General features: G+C 36.8%; 1 pseudogene across 1 annotated transcript; it reads left to right on the top strand.

Moving 5' to 3' along the window:
* Positions 1-7,493: 7,493 nt before the first annotated feature.
* LOC309641556 (large ribosomal subunit protein eL37 pseudogene) lies at positions 7,494-7,855 on the top strand (annotated as a pseudogene). The gene has a single exon. The product of its transcript is annotated as a large ribosomal subunit protein eL37 pseudogene (transcript).
* The last annotated feature ends 10,831 nt before the right edge of the window (positions 7,856-18,686 follow it).

The following is an 18,686-nucleotide window of genomic DNA, read 5'->3' as shown; positions in this document are numbered from 1 at the left end:
ATTACTCAGTCATAAAAAAGGAATGAAATTATGCCATTTTCAGCAAAATGGATGGACCTAGAGATTATCATACTAAGTGAAATAAGTCAGACATAAAAAGACAAATATCATATGATATCATTTATATGTGGAATCTAAAAAATGATACAAATGAACTTATTTACAAAACAGAAACAGACTCACAGACATAGAAAACAAGCATAGTTACAAAAGGGGAGAGGGGTAGGGAAGGGATAAATTAAGAGTTTGGGATTAGCAGATACAAACACTATATATAAAATAGATAAACAGTAAGGTCTTACTGTATGGCACAGGGGACTATATTCAATATCTTGTAATAAACTATAATGGAAAAGAAAAAAAAAAACAGTAGTTGGAGAGATTGTGATGTATCTTAAGCCAAGAAAAGAGGGAGTTTGAAGGAGGAGAGAGTGTCAATGGTGTCACAGGCTGCTAAGCAGTCAGGAGGCTGATTCCTAGGAAGTGTCAGCTGGATTCAGCCACCGGGGATAGCTGGGGCCCTTGGAGGGACATTTCAGAGGTGGGCTGGGAACAGGAGTGAAGCTGGAGGTGGCTGAGCAATGAGAGGGACAGAGGAAGAGGAGACTGAAACTCTCTCAGGGAAGAGGTGACCGCCCCGGAAAGGTAGACACGACATGGAAAAAGAGAGAGGGGTGGAGGAGTAGCTGGAGGGAAGAAAGAGATGCAGAGACCTGTGTTTATTTGTTCATTTAAAGATGAGGGAAACTTGAGAGCATTTAAATACTAATGGGAAGGAGCCATTCGATTTTAAAGGGGGGAGTAGAACTGCTAAGTGAGGTCCCGCTCACCCTCCCCAGAACCCAGAGCTTGGAATCCTAAGCACAGGAGGGAGGAGGGGAGGAGAGCAATGAAGGTGGGTGTATTTATGGATTTGCCATGAGGAAGCTGAGGATCTCCTCCTACAATGACTTTGATTCCCCGGGTGTACCGGTTACATACTTCTTATTTCAGACAATTCACACATTACAAAATCAAAACAGTACTAGTGATGTGTGTAATGTGCAACATTCATTCATTCAACAGATATTGGTTGTAGGCCTGATGCTGTCCTATGTACTGGGATATAAACAACAGTATCCGATAATTAACAAAACAATAAGAAGGTGATGAGAGCTACAGAGGATAACAAATCAGGGAAGAAGGGGAGGAAGTACTGGGGGTGGGGTGTTGTGATTTCTGTAGGGTGGTAGGGGAAGGCCTCATGGAGAAGGAAGTGGTGAGCCATGCAGATATGAGGGAAAAGCCCTCTAGGCAGTGGGAACATTAAGCGCCAAAACCCAGATAGGCAGGGCCTGTGGCGTCCAATATGGCTGAAGCTAAAGCAGCAAGAGGGAGCAACAGGCGATGGGGACAGAGGATGGGCTGGACCTTGTGAGGGCATCAACTTTCACTCTGGATGAGGTGGGGCTGGTGCCAGGCTCTGAGCAGACGAGTGACTTGAACCAAGGACCCAGGAATCCCCGAGGCTGCCCAGGTGAGAAATGATGGGACAGAGACAAAAGTGGAGGCGGGAAGACCAGCGGAAGTTATACTGTGATCCAGCAGGGGATCCTGGAGGCTCCAGTGGGGGCAGCAGTGGAGATGGGGCTGGATTCTGGAAATAGTAATAACTAACACTTGCACAAAGTTTACTAGTACCAGTGACTCTTCCCAGAGCTACCCATGAATTAACTCATTTAATTCTCACAATAACTCTGTGAGGTGGGTACCTCAACTAACTCCATCTTAACAGTCTAAAGAATATCCTGCCCAAACTGCCATATTGACTTACAGAACAGAATATCAATTAAGCTATTTTTGAAGTGTACGAGAGGTATGAAGCCAAAAACAAAACAAAACACTTTAAAAAAAATTTTTATTTTCTTAAATTTTATTGAAGTCTAGTTGATTTACAATGTTGTGTTAATTTCTTCTGTACAGCAAAGTGATTCAGTTTTATATATATATATATATATATATATATATATATATATATTCAGTTATACATATATATATTCTTTTTCATATTCTTTTCCATTATGGACAAAACCCTTTTTGAATTAAAAAAATTGTGCTTTGATTTTGAAATTTAATTTATAAGTATGATCACTATGAATTAAAATGCTTGAACATTTTAAAAATTAAATGATATTTAATTTCTTTGATTTAATGAACATACATTTGTTACTTTACCGACTTAATTAACACAGCATATATAGTGAGAATGTAATTTTATTAACAAGAAGAGACAAATAAATTCAAGTTTCTAATTGTGATATTAAAAGGACATTTTGGGGACCCTATCACAAAGTCCCAAAATAGCAACACCACTCCAGCAGAGGAACCTCTCTCTACTTATTAAACGCAAGTAACAAATGGCATTGGTATTTTAATTCTTCCAGAAATATATGGCAGTTGGTCTCCAAGGCTACCTGTAACCATGAGAGAGCTATTTTAAATGTTCTTTCAAACAAGCAATGTAAAGAAGTGTGCTTTTTTGTAATATTCAATAAATTCTAATTCTAATTTTATTTTTAATTTTATTGACTACACTTTTCATTTGGAATTATAATAAAATAATCTTATTAAATGATATCACAAGATGTCATTGAACAGTAGGGAAATATATATCTGAGATTAGGTATGTTTTCATGGATTTCATTACAATACAAACAGTAGTGGTTCTTCAATATCCATTCATATGTTACTTTGTTTACTCAATGTCCCTTTATCAGAGTCTAGTGAAATTTCCATACAGGAGGGATGACACAATAAGATATTAGCAGATACCATTCTCAGGACAAGTCTCTATGTATTAAATGAGTTTTAATCAAAACTCTTTGAATCCTTTCCCTTCCCCTGGGTTAGCAAATTAAAAATTGAGTGAGGATTCCTTTTGTGCAGAAGCACATTCCTTCCTTTAGTTTACCAATAGAAAGGCAAGAACTTAAAACTCTTTGAACACATTTTTTTTTCAGTTTGTAGTTTCTACTAAAATTGACCAGTCATTTCCACAGTCTGATGACTGTGTAAGTACATTTGTGTTTCCTTCAGGACGTGGCGACATATCTTGTTTGTCCAAAACAGCAGGGAGGAAAGAAATCTTGTTTGATTTATACATTTTAATGCTAAAACCAATACTTCGGCAGAAGAAAATGGCCTTCGAGTTTAACTGAGGATCACAGCCCTTTTATCAGGTAGGAATCCTTCACATGCCTGGTAACCAAACAGCTGGGACACATCAGCAGGCCTCAGATCACCGGGCGCAGCAAGGCCATATGGGAATGGGGTTGGAGAAAGGGCGTCTAGGTGAACAAACATTCAAGGGAACATGGATAATTTTCTGGTGACAGCACTGAGACCTTCCAAACCACCACGCAATAAAGAATTCTATTTTACATTCTTAGATGCAGGGTTTTTGATGACCAGCCCACATTAATCCATCAATAATTAAGTCATGCAGGGAGTTTGAATAATAGTAAAATTCACAGTTGGTACTAATTTACCTATGATAGATATATTTCACCTACAGCAGAAACTCTTTTAAACAATCTCCGCTTCATCATGTCACCAGGTTAATAAACATTCCCTATTTCCTCTGTAAAACGTATCAGTGGATATCCACAACCTAGAAAACATTCTCTAGTAGCCTGTGCACTTCTGCTCCCAAAATTGCATGACTGCTCAGAGTCAGCTGAGTTTATTCCCAAATTTATCCTGGTTGTACTTTTTGATCAAAATTGCATAAATTAAAGTATCTGCAAATTGATAAAATACACGTATGAAAAGGACTTGTTGCTATTTTTACGAAAACTACGTAAATGATGTGGAAAGATAAGGTCATGATTGCTCAAATAATTGCTATTGAATAAGGTATGGGGAAAACAACTGGAAGAAACTGGAAGAAAATATAAAAATCTCAGATTCTCTAAACAGATTGATATGCAACTGTGTTTAAGTTTTCCTTCTACTTCAAAGCTATCAAGATTGATAATGACTAATTATCATTATCAGTGGGTTTATACAAGAAAGATGACGTGTATTCTAAGCAGTGGGCTCTTATAGAAAAGCCCTTGGTCTGACATTAAAATATTGATGAATGAATGCATATTTGCTCATTTTAGGTTAAAACAAAATGTGTAAGATTGTGTACAATTTGTTTTATGATTCTTCACTTTTAACTGACTTTTAAAATTAATCAGCCAACTATTGGCCAAGTACCCATTCACTTAGAGAGTTCTTTCTGTACTTTATTCAGGCAGGCTCATTGAATTTCTTCTGTGGTTTTATTGGAGGACTGCTCCGTGTAGGAATAGTGAGCTGGTTTTGTATGGTCACTGAAGGAGAAAATATGTATAACTTCTTATTTGCATCCACTGTAATGAAATGACAGAAACATTCCTCAAGATAACTGAGGTTTATTACAAAAATGGCTCCAACTGAGTTACTCCTCTTTGATTTCATACCCTTGGTGTAACGATCTTCCAATGTTAATTTCTTGGGCAGACAGAATATGGCAAAAGCAGTGCTGCACAACTGGGTCTTGGCTTTAAGAAGCCTCAAACCTTTTGTTCTCTTGCTGTCACCAGATGCCATACAAGGAAGCCCAAGCCAGTTTCCTCATGGACTGAAAGCCATGTAAAGAGAGAGAGTCTGGAAGATAAAAGACCGGTTTGAAGAAAGAGAGGCCAAACCAGCACCCATTTGTTCCAGCCATCACAGATGAGATGTGAAACATACGCATTAAGTCTATCTTGGATGCTCCAGACCCAGTCACAACACCAGCTGACTGCAAACACATGAGTTTGCCCAGCTGATACCACATGGAGCAGAAACAGGCTGCCCGACTGAGCCCAGTCTGTTTGCAGAATTTTAAGCAAATAAATGATCGTTGTTATCTTAGGCCTCTGATTTTGGGGGACAGTTTGTTACACAATAATAAGTAACTGTCACAAAACTGAATGGCCACAAAACTTTGGAAGCCAATGGCAGATGTCCCAGTGCTTCTCTGGTGTTCAGAAATATATGATCACAAGCCTTAATGCACCAGCTATAGTAAAAATAAGAAAGCCGCCTCACACTTAAAAAGAAAGCTAGCACTCGTGTTTGTTGAAGATTTAAGAAAGGGGTTCTGACATTTTTCTTTGATTTAGGCTTAAAATTAAATCCATAACCTTAGAAGCAGCATTTTCCAGGGATGATTTTGCTCATACTGCAGAAATAAAATATGCTATGCTAAGAAGAGAAAGTGCAGTGCTAGTTCTACATGATTTTAAAAGTAAAACAAAAAGATGAAGAAGCAGAACAGTTAGGTAATCTACGAATACCAATTTTATATTGTACTAATTTGAAAAATATAAGTCAGACAAAACAGACTGGTTGTTATAGATAAATACCTGATGACAAATGTAACTATTGTCTTTGGAATCAATGTGCTCATGGCAGCAGCAGAAGACCATTGTTAGAAGTGATTTCATACTATCACCTTATCCCTGTATTTCCCCAATTATTCTCCCCCCTGCTGTGTACGAATATGGAAAATGCTAGAAACCTGCACTTAGAGTGGGAATGGGACAAATGGGAGAGGAGGAATCCCTCCCTCAGGAACTGCTACAAAAACCAGCAATATCGAAGTAAAAACAATCTTCCAATCACTTGTGTAAATAATCATTAAAATGATGAACCATCTGCATTTTCCCCTTTCTCTCCAGTGCACATTAAAAAATGACAATTTATTTCAAAAATGACCAACATTCTTTGAATATTTGCAACAGGGGGCTTCACACCAAAATGCTAATATTTTCAAAGCAGGAAGTGTTTTCAGCCTGGTATGAGAAGATAAAATATTTCAAAAATTACTATGCAGTATTTTTGTAGCATTATTTTTTTTCCTTTCTCAAGAGACGTGTTTCTTCCAGAAGCACAGTTGATAAAACATGATTTATTTTTATAATTTCACCAGAGAGAAGATGGAAGTACCTAGCCAGCTTCAATAATCCTGTAAAATTAACTGCCAGTGATTTTTGTTCATTTCATATCCTTATTCTGAGCTTTGCTTTAAGGACTGCCTTATTTTTCTGTTTGAGTCTAACAGAAAAATAAACTTTTAGAATAAAAAGAAATTACTAAAACATTGCTTTCCATCCTATAGTTTTCAGATAAACTTAGAACTCTTTTTCTTCATTCTAGAATGCCATCTAAAATTACTAAATGTTAATTGTTAAAATTAACATCACTAATCTGTGTCCTTTCACTTCAAAATGACATTTTCCAATAGTTAAAGTAATGACATTCATTATAGAACATTTCGCAGATAAGAAAATCTTAAAAAGAAAATAAAAGTCAAGAATAATCTCATGACCCAGAGATAATCACTGTAAATTTTGGTAAACTGTCTCCCAGTGAAGGAATATGAATGTTTATTCAATCTTAAGCATATCTTCTGTTCCTCAATAAAACATCAAACTTTGGTCTGATTATCTCTTTGTAATTTATATATCTTGAAATCTTTGGGAAAGTTTTTGATGGATGCTGTTTTAAATTATTTGCCAGGCTGAATGTTAAGCTAGTGATGAACAACACCCTGTGTGGAATATGGTGGAAGAGGATAACTCTTGATACACTCATATAATCACAACACAATTGAGACATAAAACATTTCCATCACGCCTGTAAATTCCTTTGTGCCTTTTTGCAGCCAATCTCTTTTGCTCATCCACGGCACCAGGCAACAATTGATCTGCCATTTATTGCTATAGCTTTGCCTTTTCTAGAGTTTCACATAAATGGAATCAGACAGGATATGATCTTTTGTGTCTGCCTTCTTTCCCTTAACAATAGCTTTGAGATTCATCCATATTGTTGTATGCAGCAGTACAATGTTATTTTCATTAGTAAGTAGTAGTCCATTATATGGTTAACAACGGTTTGTTTATTCACCAGTTGATGGACATTTAAGCTGTTTCCAGTTTAGGACTATTATGTTTAAAGCTACTATCAACATTTGTGTAAAAAGTTGTGTGTGGAGACGTGTTTCATTCTCTTGGGTAAATAAATACTTAAGAGTGGGATTGCTGGGTGCAAATACTGGGTAAATATATGTTTGACTAGATAAAAAGCTGCCAAAGTGTTTTCCAAAGTGATGCAAACCGTTTACATTCTCATCAGAAGTATTTTGTTAGAATACTCCCCCAAACTTTTAGCCGTTTTGGTGAGTGTATAGTGCTGTATCATTAGGGTTTTAATTTGAATTTACCTAACAACTAATGATGTTGAGCATTATTCATGTGCTTATTGGCCATTGATATCTCTTCTTCGGTTAATTTTTATATATGGTGTGAAGTAAAGGTTAAGGTTCATTGTTTTCATACAGATACCCGATTTACCAGCACCATTTATCAAAAAGATGAACTTTTCCATCACTCAGTTACTCTGGACCTTTATCAAAAATCCACTGACCCAGCTCTTTTGGTCTCTTTGGTCTCGTCTCGGCGGCAGAAGCGAGATGACGAAGGGAACGTCCTCGTTTGGAAAGCGTCGGAATAAGACGCACACGTTGTGCCGTCGCTGTGGCTCTAAGGCCTACCACCTTCAGAAGTCGACCTGTGGTAAATGTGGCTACCCTGCCAAGCGGAAGAGGAAGTATAACTGGAGTGCTAAAGCTAAAAGACGAAATACCACCGGGACTGGTCGAATGAGGCACCTAAAAATTGTATACCGCAGATTCAGGCATGGATTCTGTGAAGGAACAACACCTAAACCCAAGAGGGCAGCTGTTGCAGCATCCAGTTCATCTTAAGAATTTTAATTATTAGTCATGCAATAAATGTTCTGGTTTAAAAAAAAAAAAATCATTGACCCTATATGTTTGGATCTATCTCTGGACGCTTTGTTCTGTTTCATTGATCTATACGTCCATGATTAAAGCAATACCACACTCTATTAATTAATGTGACTTCAACAGAAGTCTTTAAACTAGGTAGTGTAATTCTTCCAATTTTTTTCAAAATGATTTTGTCTATTCCAGGTTCTATGTATTTCTATATAGGTTTTACATTCACCTTGTAAATTTCTTCAGAAAAACCTGCTGAGATTTTTATTGTGACTGCATTAAATTTATAAATCAATCCGGGAATTTACGACATCTTAATAAAATTGACCCTTCTTCAATGAATATGTTATATTGTTCCATTTCTTTAGGTTTACTTTAATTTTTCTCAGCAATGTTTTATAGTTTACAGTGTACAAGTTTTGTATATATTTTGTTAAATATACCCTAATTATTTATTTTTGCTGCTATTGTAAAGGTTATTCTTTAATTGCAATTTCCAAATATTGGTTGCTCATATATAGTAATATTGATTTCTGTACACTGATCTTGTGTCCCATTACCTTGCTAAACCGGCCTTTTACTTCTTAGGATTTTGTACATAGACAGTCACCTTTTCTGCCTTTCAAATAAATATGCATGCCATTTCTTTTTCTTGCCTCATTGCACTGGCTAGGAACTCCAGAGAAGGTTGAGTAAAAGTAGAAAGAGCACACATCCTGACCTTCTTCTGGACCTTATCAAGAAAATATTCAGTCTGTTACTCTTAAGTAGTTATCTGTGGTTTTTTTTTTAATAGATATTCTTCATCAAGTTGAGGAAATTATTTTCTGTTCCTAGTTTGTTGAGAATTTTTTTATGAATAAGTGTTGAATTTTGCCAAGTGCCTTTTCTGTATCTATTGAGATGATTGTATGACATTTCTTTCTTAATCTGCTAAAATGTTGAACTATGATTTAGTTATACATTGTAAACCAACTTTGCATACCTGTGATAAACCCCACTTGTTCAAAGTGCATTAGTCTTTTTCTGTGTTGTTGGATTTAGTTTGATTTTTTTTTAATTAATATACAGCATTCATATTCACAAAGATATTTACTGTAGTTCCCTTTTCTGGAATAGTCTAGGTCTACTTTTGTTATCAGAGAAATGTTGGCCTTATAAAATAAGTTGGGAATTCCATCCTATTCTATTTTTCTGAAGGAGTTTGTGAAGAAATGGGATTATATCTTTTTATATGAATTTTTATACAGAATTCACCAGTAAAGTCATCTGGACCTGGAGGTTTCTTTTTGGGAAGATTTTAAGCAATGAATTCAATTTCTGTAATAAATATAGAGCTATTTAAATTATCCATTTAATCTTGAATGAACATTGATAGTTTGTGTCTTTCAAGAAATTTGTTCATGTCATATAATTTGTGAATTTATTTGTCATAAAATTGTTTATAATATTCCCTTAATAGTCTTTAAGATTGTAAGTGATACCCTCTCTTTAATTCTTGATAATTTGTGTTTGCTCACATTTTTCCTTTATCAGTCTATCTAGATGTGTATAAATTATTTATTTATTTATTTATTTATTTATTTATTTATGTCTGTGTTGAGTCTTCGTTTCTGTGCAAGGGCTTCCTCTAGTTGCAGCAACCGGGGCCACTCTTCATCGCGGTGTGCGGGCCTCTCACTATCGTGGCCTCTCTTGTTGTGGAGCACAGGCTCCAGACGCGCAGGCTCAGTAATTGTGGCTCACGGGCCTAGTTGCTCCGAGGCATGTGGGATCCTCCCAGACCAGGGCTCGAACCCATGACCCCTGCACCGGCAGGCAGACTCTCAACCACTGTGCCACCAGGGAAGCCCCCTAGATGTGTATAAATTTTAATGATCTTTTCGAAGAACTAACTTTCGGTTTCTTTGACACTTTTCCACCCTTTTTTTTTTTTTTTTGGTTCATTTTCTATTTCATTGATATTTCTTTTCATTTTTCTTATTTTTTTTTTACCTTTTCTGGGTTCAATGTTCTACAGTTTGTTAAGGTGAAATTTTAGATATTTAATTTTAGACTTTTTTTTCTTTTCTAATATAAGTAATTAACATTATAAATTTCCTATTTAACACAAATTGTGATATGCTGTTTATTTTTCTTAATCACTTGTTTTGAAATATTTAAAAACTGACACATAGATCATTTAGAAGTAAATCATTTAATTTTGAAATATGTAGGTAATTTTAGATATCTTTCTGCTACTGGCATCTAATTTGATTCTGATATGGTCAAAGAACATACTGTATATAATTTTGATTATTTTAAATTTCTTAAGAATCATTTTATGTCCCAGAATATGTACTTTATTAGAGAATTTATATATGCACTTGAAAAGAATTTGTTTTCTGCTATTGCTGAGGAAAGGGTACTATTAATGTCCATGATATAAAATTGCTTGATTGTGTTGTTCATCTTCCCTATCAAGAACTTATTTTTTGTCTATTTAATCTAACAAATATTGATTGATAGAGGAGAGCTGAAGTCTCCAGCTAAAGTTATGATTAGTCTAATTTCTTCTTTTAATTTTTTTTATTAGGTGCAAAGTCATTTAGAATTTTTGTCTTCTGAATTGATCCAGTTATCATTTCTGAAGTTCCCTTCTTTATCTCTAGTAACATTCCTTGCTCTAAACTCTTTTGTCTGATTTTAATAAAGTCACTTCAGTTTTATTTTGATTATATGTGTACAGTATACATCTCTTTACATTCTTTTACTTTTAACCTATCTGTATCTTTATAGTCAAAGTAGGTTTTTAATGGGTATCATATAGTTTGCCTTGATTTAACAAAAGCCCAACTTACAATATCTGCCTTTTAATTGAAGTATTTAGACTGTTTTCCTTTAGTGGGATTATCATTCTTTTGGATTTAAATTTATTATCTTGTTATACTTTCTATTTGTTTCTTCTGTTCCTTGCTCTCCTCCCCCAAGTTTTCCTGCTTTCTGTTGAAATAATCGATCCTCTTTTGAATTCTACTTCATTTCCTCTTTTGGCATATTAGCTCTTTGTTTTTCACTTTTAAGGACTGCTCTAGTGTTTATCATATATACATGTATTATTATAATTAGGTATAGATGATGACTTATCATATACTATTATTATTATTAAGTACAGAATAGGACTTACCTTGCTTTGTCTTGCTCATATTTGCAAGATCCAGAGGCAAAGTTTATTTACCAAGTCTCTAACATGTTTAAGGGTAAATATATTTCTAATCTGAAACCTTTCTGAGATGATCATTGCAAAAAGTCAGTGTTGTGATGTGAGCAAAGTGCCTGCGAGCACTACATCCAGCTGTGGATTAACACAGTATTTAAATCTTTGTTTCCCCAATAAAGTCAGAGCATGCTTGATGTCCTGCCACCCAATGAAGAATATAAGGGGAGTATAAGAACTATGTATTTTTATAAGGGTAAATATAAATTTTTTAAGTTTCACATTCCCAACATGGCAATAAAGTGCTGTCTCATTTTATTCTCAATCTAATATAACTAACAAGGTAGAATATTTCAATTGCTTTTAAATGTCTCCACAGAAATCCTACTCAAACTGTGAAAGCCTAGACTATATCAGATATGTGTCATTAGTGATTTTTAGAAAAAATGTCCTAAGAACTCACCAAAATATTTTGACAACCGCTTTCTGTTTACTTCCATATATTAAACTGTTACTTTTTCATTTCTTAAGATAGAACTACAGAAGCTTTTTTAAGTAAACATAAAGAACTAAAATACAATTTAAAGTTACTGTATTTAATAACAGACTTGAAACTTGAGCAAAAGACTTGGGCCCCAAGAACTATACCACCTCCAAGGGAAACAAACAAAACCACTCCTGGACTGATAGGAGACAAGTGAAATAATGTCTGAAAAGCATTAATGTATATCATGTACTTATTTGAGGATAGTGGAAGATTACTTTGCTGTTCCAACTGTGAGCTTTCAGGAAATTATCATATAAGTAGTATACCTAGGCCTTGTGAGGCAGAATTGACTTCTGAGCTGAAAAATGAAAACAAAGAGTGAAATTAGGAATTTGTCATTTTACCTCATTTTTAAATTCATGGCTTTGTGAACTTATATTTGAAATGATTCATTATCTTTGAGGCAAGGCTTCCAAAAGAAGTGAACTACATGAATTATTAAACACACCTATACTCAAAACTATGGAGAAGGCAAGAATAACCATCTGAACAAATATGCTGAGTGCATACGAACCAAATGCTGTTAGCATGTAAAACATAAGGGTTTGTATGTGCCAGAAACACACTTGGAGCCTCTTCAGGGCTTTGTTGTCTCGCCCAAGGATCTCCTGAGCATCTTCAGGAGCACAGCAGGGCCCAATTATAGACCTGAGGGCACATCATACAACCAGGGAAACACGTAACTCAAAATCATCTGGCCAGTCTGGCTTTCCTGATTTAGAGTGTGGTGGGCAGAAAATGTGATGATGACACTGGGTCTGCACTGCTGCAAAGCCAGACCCCACAGAGGACAATGACAGGCACTCAGCCTGCTAGGGGAGCCAGCATTAGGCAAACCCTTTCTTCCTTTCATATCTATCCATTTAAAAAGGATAGCTTTTTAATAATGGAGCTTTGAAGAACAGCCCCAGTTGATCAATGTGAGCACAATAAAAAAGAGGATTAATTGGTTTTTACAACATGAAAATAGCCTAAAATCACAACTTCCTCTGCAAACTAAAAATGAGCAATATGTCTTCATTCTCTGCTTTCTTTACCTTCATCACTTCCTCCATTCTAGTTCCTTCAACATTAGACTCAATTCAGTTGGCATATTTGAAGGTTCAAAGACTCTCTCCCTCTCTCTCCATGTTTTCACTTTTGTTTGCATAAATCTCAGGGGGTTCGTGCTTGGAAGGAAAACACATTTGAGACCTGGAGGCTGTGCACGGGGAATTGAAAAGCTCCTCAAGTACATAATTATGATGGGGGATAGAGCTGGGCTTAGCTGAGATAATTATCACATGCCTGGCCTGGAAAAAGTGGGGAGAGTACAGTTCTAAGTAATGGAGGAAGGAGGGGAAAAGGTAAAAAAAGTATGTGTGAGCCAACACAAAACCATTAAAAGTGGAAATTCCTGAGCTGAAATGTTTTGGTCAAATTAATTTCAAGCATTTCTGTGATCTGAGTAATAGGTATAGTCATTCAATATTTTTGCAGGGCCTGCTATGTGCTAAGCACTGTGCTAGGCGCTGGGGACACTCTGAGTTCCTGCCCTCAAGGAGCTTACAGGAGGGCAGGAAATCTGGGCAACTACAACATGGCTTGTAAGAGTGGTGACCAGAGTCTCATGGGAGCAAAGAGAGGGACATCTAGTTAGACGTGGGGACCAGGAAAGTCTTTCAAGAGGCAGTGATAGCTAAGCTGAAACTCTAAGAATAGGTAGAAATTAGCCTCTGGAGAAGGAGGAGTGCCCAGGGAAGGAGAAGCATCCCTTAAACAGGGAATCCAGAGAGAAGAGAGTGTGGGGCTTTTGAGAGATTGAGAAATTCAGGCTGGCTGGCTCGTAGAGGGAAGTCTGGAAGTGGAATAGTCATGAAGGAGCCTTGTGGTCACATTAGAGACCTTGGGCTTTGTTTTAAGAGCAGTGGAAAGTCACTGGAAGGTGATAAATAGATGAGTGAGACCAACTGTATAGCATTTTAGAAAGACAGCTCTGAGTGCAGAGTGGAAACAGATCAGAAGGAGGGAAGACTGGAAGTCGTATCAGGGTTGTGTTTCCATAACTTAGGAAAGAGGGAGACTGTCCAGAAACACAGCAGTGCTGCTATAAAGAATTAATACAACCGTAGCAGCTTAAAGCCACACAAATGTATGATCTTACAATTCTGGAGGTCTGAAGTTCAAAATGGGTCCCCTAGGGCTATAAGCAAGCATTCAGCAGGGCTGTGTTCCTTTCTGGAGGCTTGAGGTAAGAATCTGTTTCCTTATGTTTACTAGCCTCTGGAGGCTGACCCATTCCTTGTGCCATGGCCCCCTTCCTCCATCTTCAAGGCCAGCATGGCTGATCAACTCTTTTCCGTATTGTCATCTCTCTGGTTCTGAATCCTCTCTCTCCTTCTTCCCATTTAAGGGTCCTTGTAATTACATTGGGCCTAACTGGATAATCCAGGTGAATCTCTTTATTTTAAGGTCAGCTGATTAGCAACCTTAAGTCTATCTTTAGCCTTAATCTCCCCTTACCATGCAACATACATCCAAAGACTGGGGATCAGGATGTCAGCATTTTTGGGTGATGATTATCTTGTCCCCCACAGTGGGCACTGGGTGAAGGATTCAGGAGATATTCAGGAAACTGAAGTAATATCACTTGGTGATAAATGCTTCCTCAGGAATCAGCCTCGTATGCTCAGTCAATTTGTTTTTGTGCTCTCTTATTTCCTTCATTCACCTATAGCCTTGCAGTATATGAGGGAAAGAAAATCAAGGTGGCTGACAGAAATGCATCATTACAAAAGGGGAAAAAGAGATCAGAGCAGAAGTGGTTCAAGGAAAAATCTGAGTAAATGGGCAAAATTTACCTGTAGAAATAGTTCTGAGATTCCCAACAGGGGAGTGATTTCTATGCTTTACTCATAGTCATGATGATTTTACTCTGGGAAATTTTCAAGGAAACATTACCACTCATCTTTGATAACTCTTCAGAAGACTCTCAGTAATTACCATAAAACATCTAGGTTTAAATGATGTAACTTCCTGGTGCTATTACCAAGATAAATTACCACATTTCCTCAATTCTAAAATGCACAATTTCCCCACACTCTAATGTTTCTAAAATCAGGATGGATGTAAACATTTAATGTAGTTATTAGTTTTTTCCTCTCAAAAGCTATTTTCAGCTGAGGTTGTCTTACAATTTAGGAAATATGGTAATTGTGAAATGCCCTTCTAAAAGTTGCCCTGCTATACCAGGTTACTGGTTATATAAGAGTTTCTGTGAAACTGAATATAATTATTTTAGCATAATTGATCTAAAGGTAGTTATAATAGGTAGAATAATGGCCCACAAAGATATCAGATTCCCATCCCTAGAAACTGTAAGTATTACTTCATGTGGCAAAATCTGTGCAGATGTAATTAAGTTAATGGTCTTGAGACACGGAGACTATCCTGAATAACTGGCTGTGGGAGGGGCGTGGCTAAATGTAACCCATGTAGTCTTATAAGAGAGAGATTTGATGTGAAGACAGAGCAGAGAGCGATTTGAGGATGCTGACCTTGAAGACTGAAGTGATGCAGCCACTAGCCAAGGAATGCCTGCAGACACCAGAAGTTGAAAAATGCAAGAAACAGTCTTCCCTTGAGACTCCAGAGGGAGTGTAGCCCTGCTGACACCTTCCTTCAGCCCAGTGATACTGATTTTGAATTTTTAGTCTAGAGAACTATGAGGGAATAAATTTAAGCCACCAAGTTTGGGGTAATTTGTTATAGCAGCCAAAGAAAACTAATACAAGTTTTCCTGATAGTAATTGTGCAGCAGGACCAGCTGTGTGTTTAGAACAATCCTATCTCTGTCTTGTGACTATAAAACAATTCCCTGGAGACCTAGGAGAATGTTTACTGTTCAATCCTAATTAAGGTAACTATACATTTTTCTTGACTATTTCAGTGATCACAGTGAATTTTGTGTTTGTCTCTTTAGCAAATATCCCATTGCCCCCTGAGATGTAACAGACATGTAATCTGGATAATAAAATGGACCCCATCCCCAAACTTAAGGTAAGCTCTGCTTTACCTATCCAGGTTGAAAACCCATTTCTCCAACCACAGTGACTGTCCTAGTAAAGGCAGACTATGTTAATAAGTAAACAGCATTCCCTTTGCCAAAGAAGTTAGTATAGACCCAAATCAGACCAATGAGCTGTGAGATGTCTGAGAAAGATGGTTCTCCATCCTGGGAGAGAAACTAGAAGGCAGGTACCTTCCTACGGGATGTGAACAAGGAGGAAGCTAACAACATGGTAGGCAGAAGGCAAAGATATGGCTTCTGGATGAGAATGTTAATGTAACAAATCCTTTATTGAGCATCCATTATGTGCTAGAAGCTATTTTATATACTTTACAGGATTAATTTATTTAATCCCCATAACAATCCTATGAGGTATGTTGCCAATTTGAATCCTGTGTACATAAATAAACAAATTCCCTCTATTATCTCAGTCGGTTTGAGTTTTTTTGTCACACACAATCACGCACATTCACGCTGATACAGCTAGATAGCTTTACCTGGGGTGGCTATGGGAAGGTAGCCATCACCACCTAAAAAACCACTAAACATTGAAATCACACACTGTGACATAAGCAGAAAACACCCGCCTGATTTTCTGCAGCACAAGCCTGACCAGTACCCAACTCTGAATCAGCCCAACTTTCTGCTTTCTCCTCAGTGGTCAAACAGTGTTGGTGACACTAGATGCTTGAATAGCATAACACTCCATAACCCCATGGTTCCCCATTTCATTTTAGAAATCAGTGCTGCTCAGATTTTTCTTCACTTTCTACTAGCTATCTTTTGAATTGTCCAATGCAATAATCTAAATATGTATTGCTTTCCTCTTGGGCCCTAATCCACCTCATTTTCCTGCTCTCAGCAGACCTTTCTTACCCTGTATGGAGATGTTGGACTTCACCTGTGAACATCCTTAACTCCTCCACCTGTTCTCCTTGCTCACTCAGTCAGGGGTTTCACCTGGATAGAGCTGCACATTTAGGTATATTGGCAAACAATTTATCCAATCTGGGGTTAATATCCACAATATTCAAAGAACTCATGCAACCGGATCAAATAAGCAAACAACCCAATTAAAAAATGGGCTAAAGTAGGCATAGAGGGAACTTTCCTCAATATAATAAAGGCCATATATGACAAACCCACAGCCAACATCATCCTCAATGGTGAAAAGCTGCAACCATTTCCACTAAGATCAGGAACAAGACAAGGTTGCCCAGTCTCAACACTATTATTCAACATAGTTTTGGAAGTTTTAGCCATAGCAATCAGAGAAGAAAAAGAAATAAAAGGAATTCAAACTGGAAAAGAAGAAATAAAGCTGTCACTGTTTGCAGATGACATGATACTATACATAGAGAATCCTAAAGATGCTAGCAGAAAACTACTAGAGCTAATCAATGAATTTGGTAAAGTAGCAGGATACAAGATTAATGCACAGAAATCTCTTGCATTCCTATACAACAATGATGAAAATTCTGAAAGTGAAATTAAGGAAACACTCCCATTTACCATTGCAACAACAACAACAACAAAAATATCTCAGAATAAACCTACCTAAGGAGACAAAAGACCTGGATGCAGAAAATTATAAGACACTGATGAAAGAAATTAAAGATGATACAAATAGATGGAGAGATATACCATGTTCTTGGATTGGAAGAATCAACATTGTGAAGATGACTCTACTACCCAAAGCAATCTACAGATTCAATGCAATCACTATCAAACTACCACTGGCATTTTTCACAGAACTAGAACAAAAAATTTCACAATTTGTATGGAAACAAAAAAGACCCCGAATAGCCAAAACAATCTTGAGAAAGAAAAACGGATCTGGAGGAATCAGGCTCCCTGACTTCAGACTATACTACAAAGCTACAGTAATCAAGACAGTATGGTACTGGCAGAAAAACAGAAATACAGATCAATGGAACAGGATAGAAAGCCCAGAGATAAACCCACACTCATATGGTCACCTTATCTTTGATAAAAGAGTCAAGAATATATGGTGGAGAAAAGACAGCCTCTTCAATAAGTGGTGCTGGGATAACTGGACAGTTACACATAAAAGAATGAAATTAGAAAACTCCCTAACACCATACACAAAAATAAACTCAAAATGGATTAAAGATCTAAATGTAAGGCCAGACACCATCAAACTCTTAGACAAAAACATAGGCAGAACACTCTATGACATAAATCACATCACAGCAAGATCTTTTTTTGACTCACCTCCTAGAGAAATGGAAATAAAAACAAAAATAAACAAATGGGACCTAATGAAACTTAACAGCTTTTGCACAGCAAAGGAAACCATAAACAAGATGAAAAGACAACCCTCAGAATGGGAGAAAATATTTGCCAATGAAGCAACTGACAAACGATTAATCTCCAAAACATACAAGCAACTCATGCAGCTCAATATCAAAAAAACAAGCAACCCAATCCAAAAATGGGCAGAAGACCTAAATAGACATTTCTCCAAAGAAGATATACAGATTGCCAACAAACACATGAAAGAATGCTCAACATCATTAATCATTAGAGAAATGCAAATCAAAACTACAATGAGATGTCATCTCACACTGGTCAGAATGGCCATCATCAAAAAATCTACAAACAATAAATGCTGGAGAGGGTGTGGAGAAAAGGGAAACCTCTTGCACTGTTGGTGGGAATGTAAATTGATACAGCCACTATGGAGAACAGTATGGAGGTTCCTTAAAAAACTAAAAATAGAACTACCATACGACCCAGCAATCCCACTACTGGGCATATACCCTGAGAAAACCATAATTCAAAAAGAGTCATGTACCAAAATGTTCATTGCAGCTCTATTTACAATAGCCAGGACATGGAAGCAACCTAAGTGTCCATCATTGGATGAATGGATAAAGAAGATGCGGCACATATATACAATGGAATATTACTCAGCCATAAAAAGGAATGAAACTGAGTTTTTTGTAGTGAGGTGGATGGACCTAGAGACTGTCATAAAGAGTGAAATAAGCCAGAAAGAGAAAAACAAATACCGTATGCT

This window comes from Balaenoptera physalus (genome assembly GCF_965194825.1).
Source record: "Balaenoptera physalus genome assembly, chromosome: 13".
Classification (NCBI taxonomy): Eukaryota; Metazoa; Chordata; class Mammalia; order Artiodactyla; family Balaenopteridae; genus Balaenoptera; species Balaenoptera physalus.
This window is presented reverse-complemented; position numbering and strand designations above follow the sequence as displayed.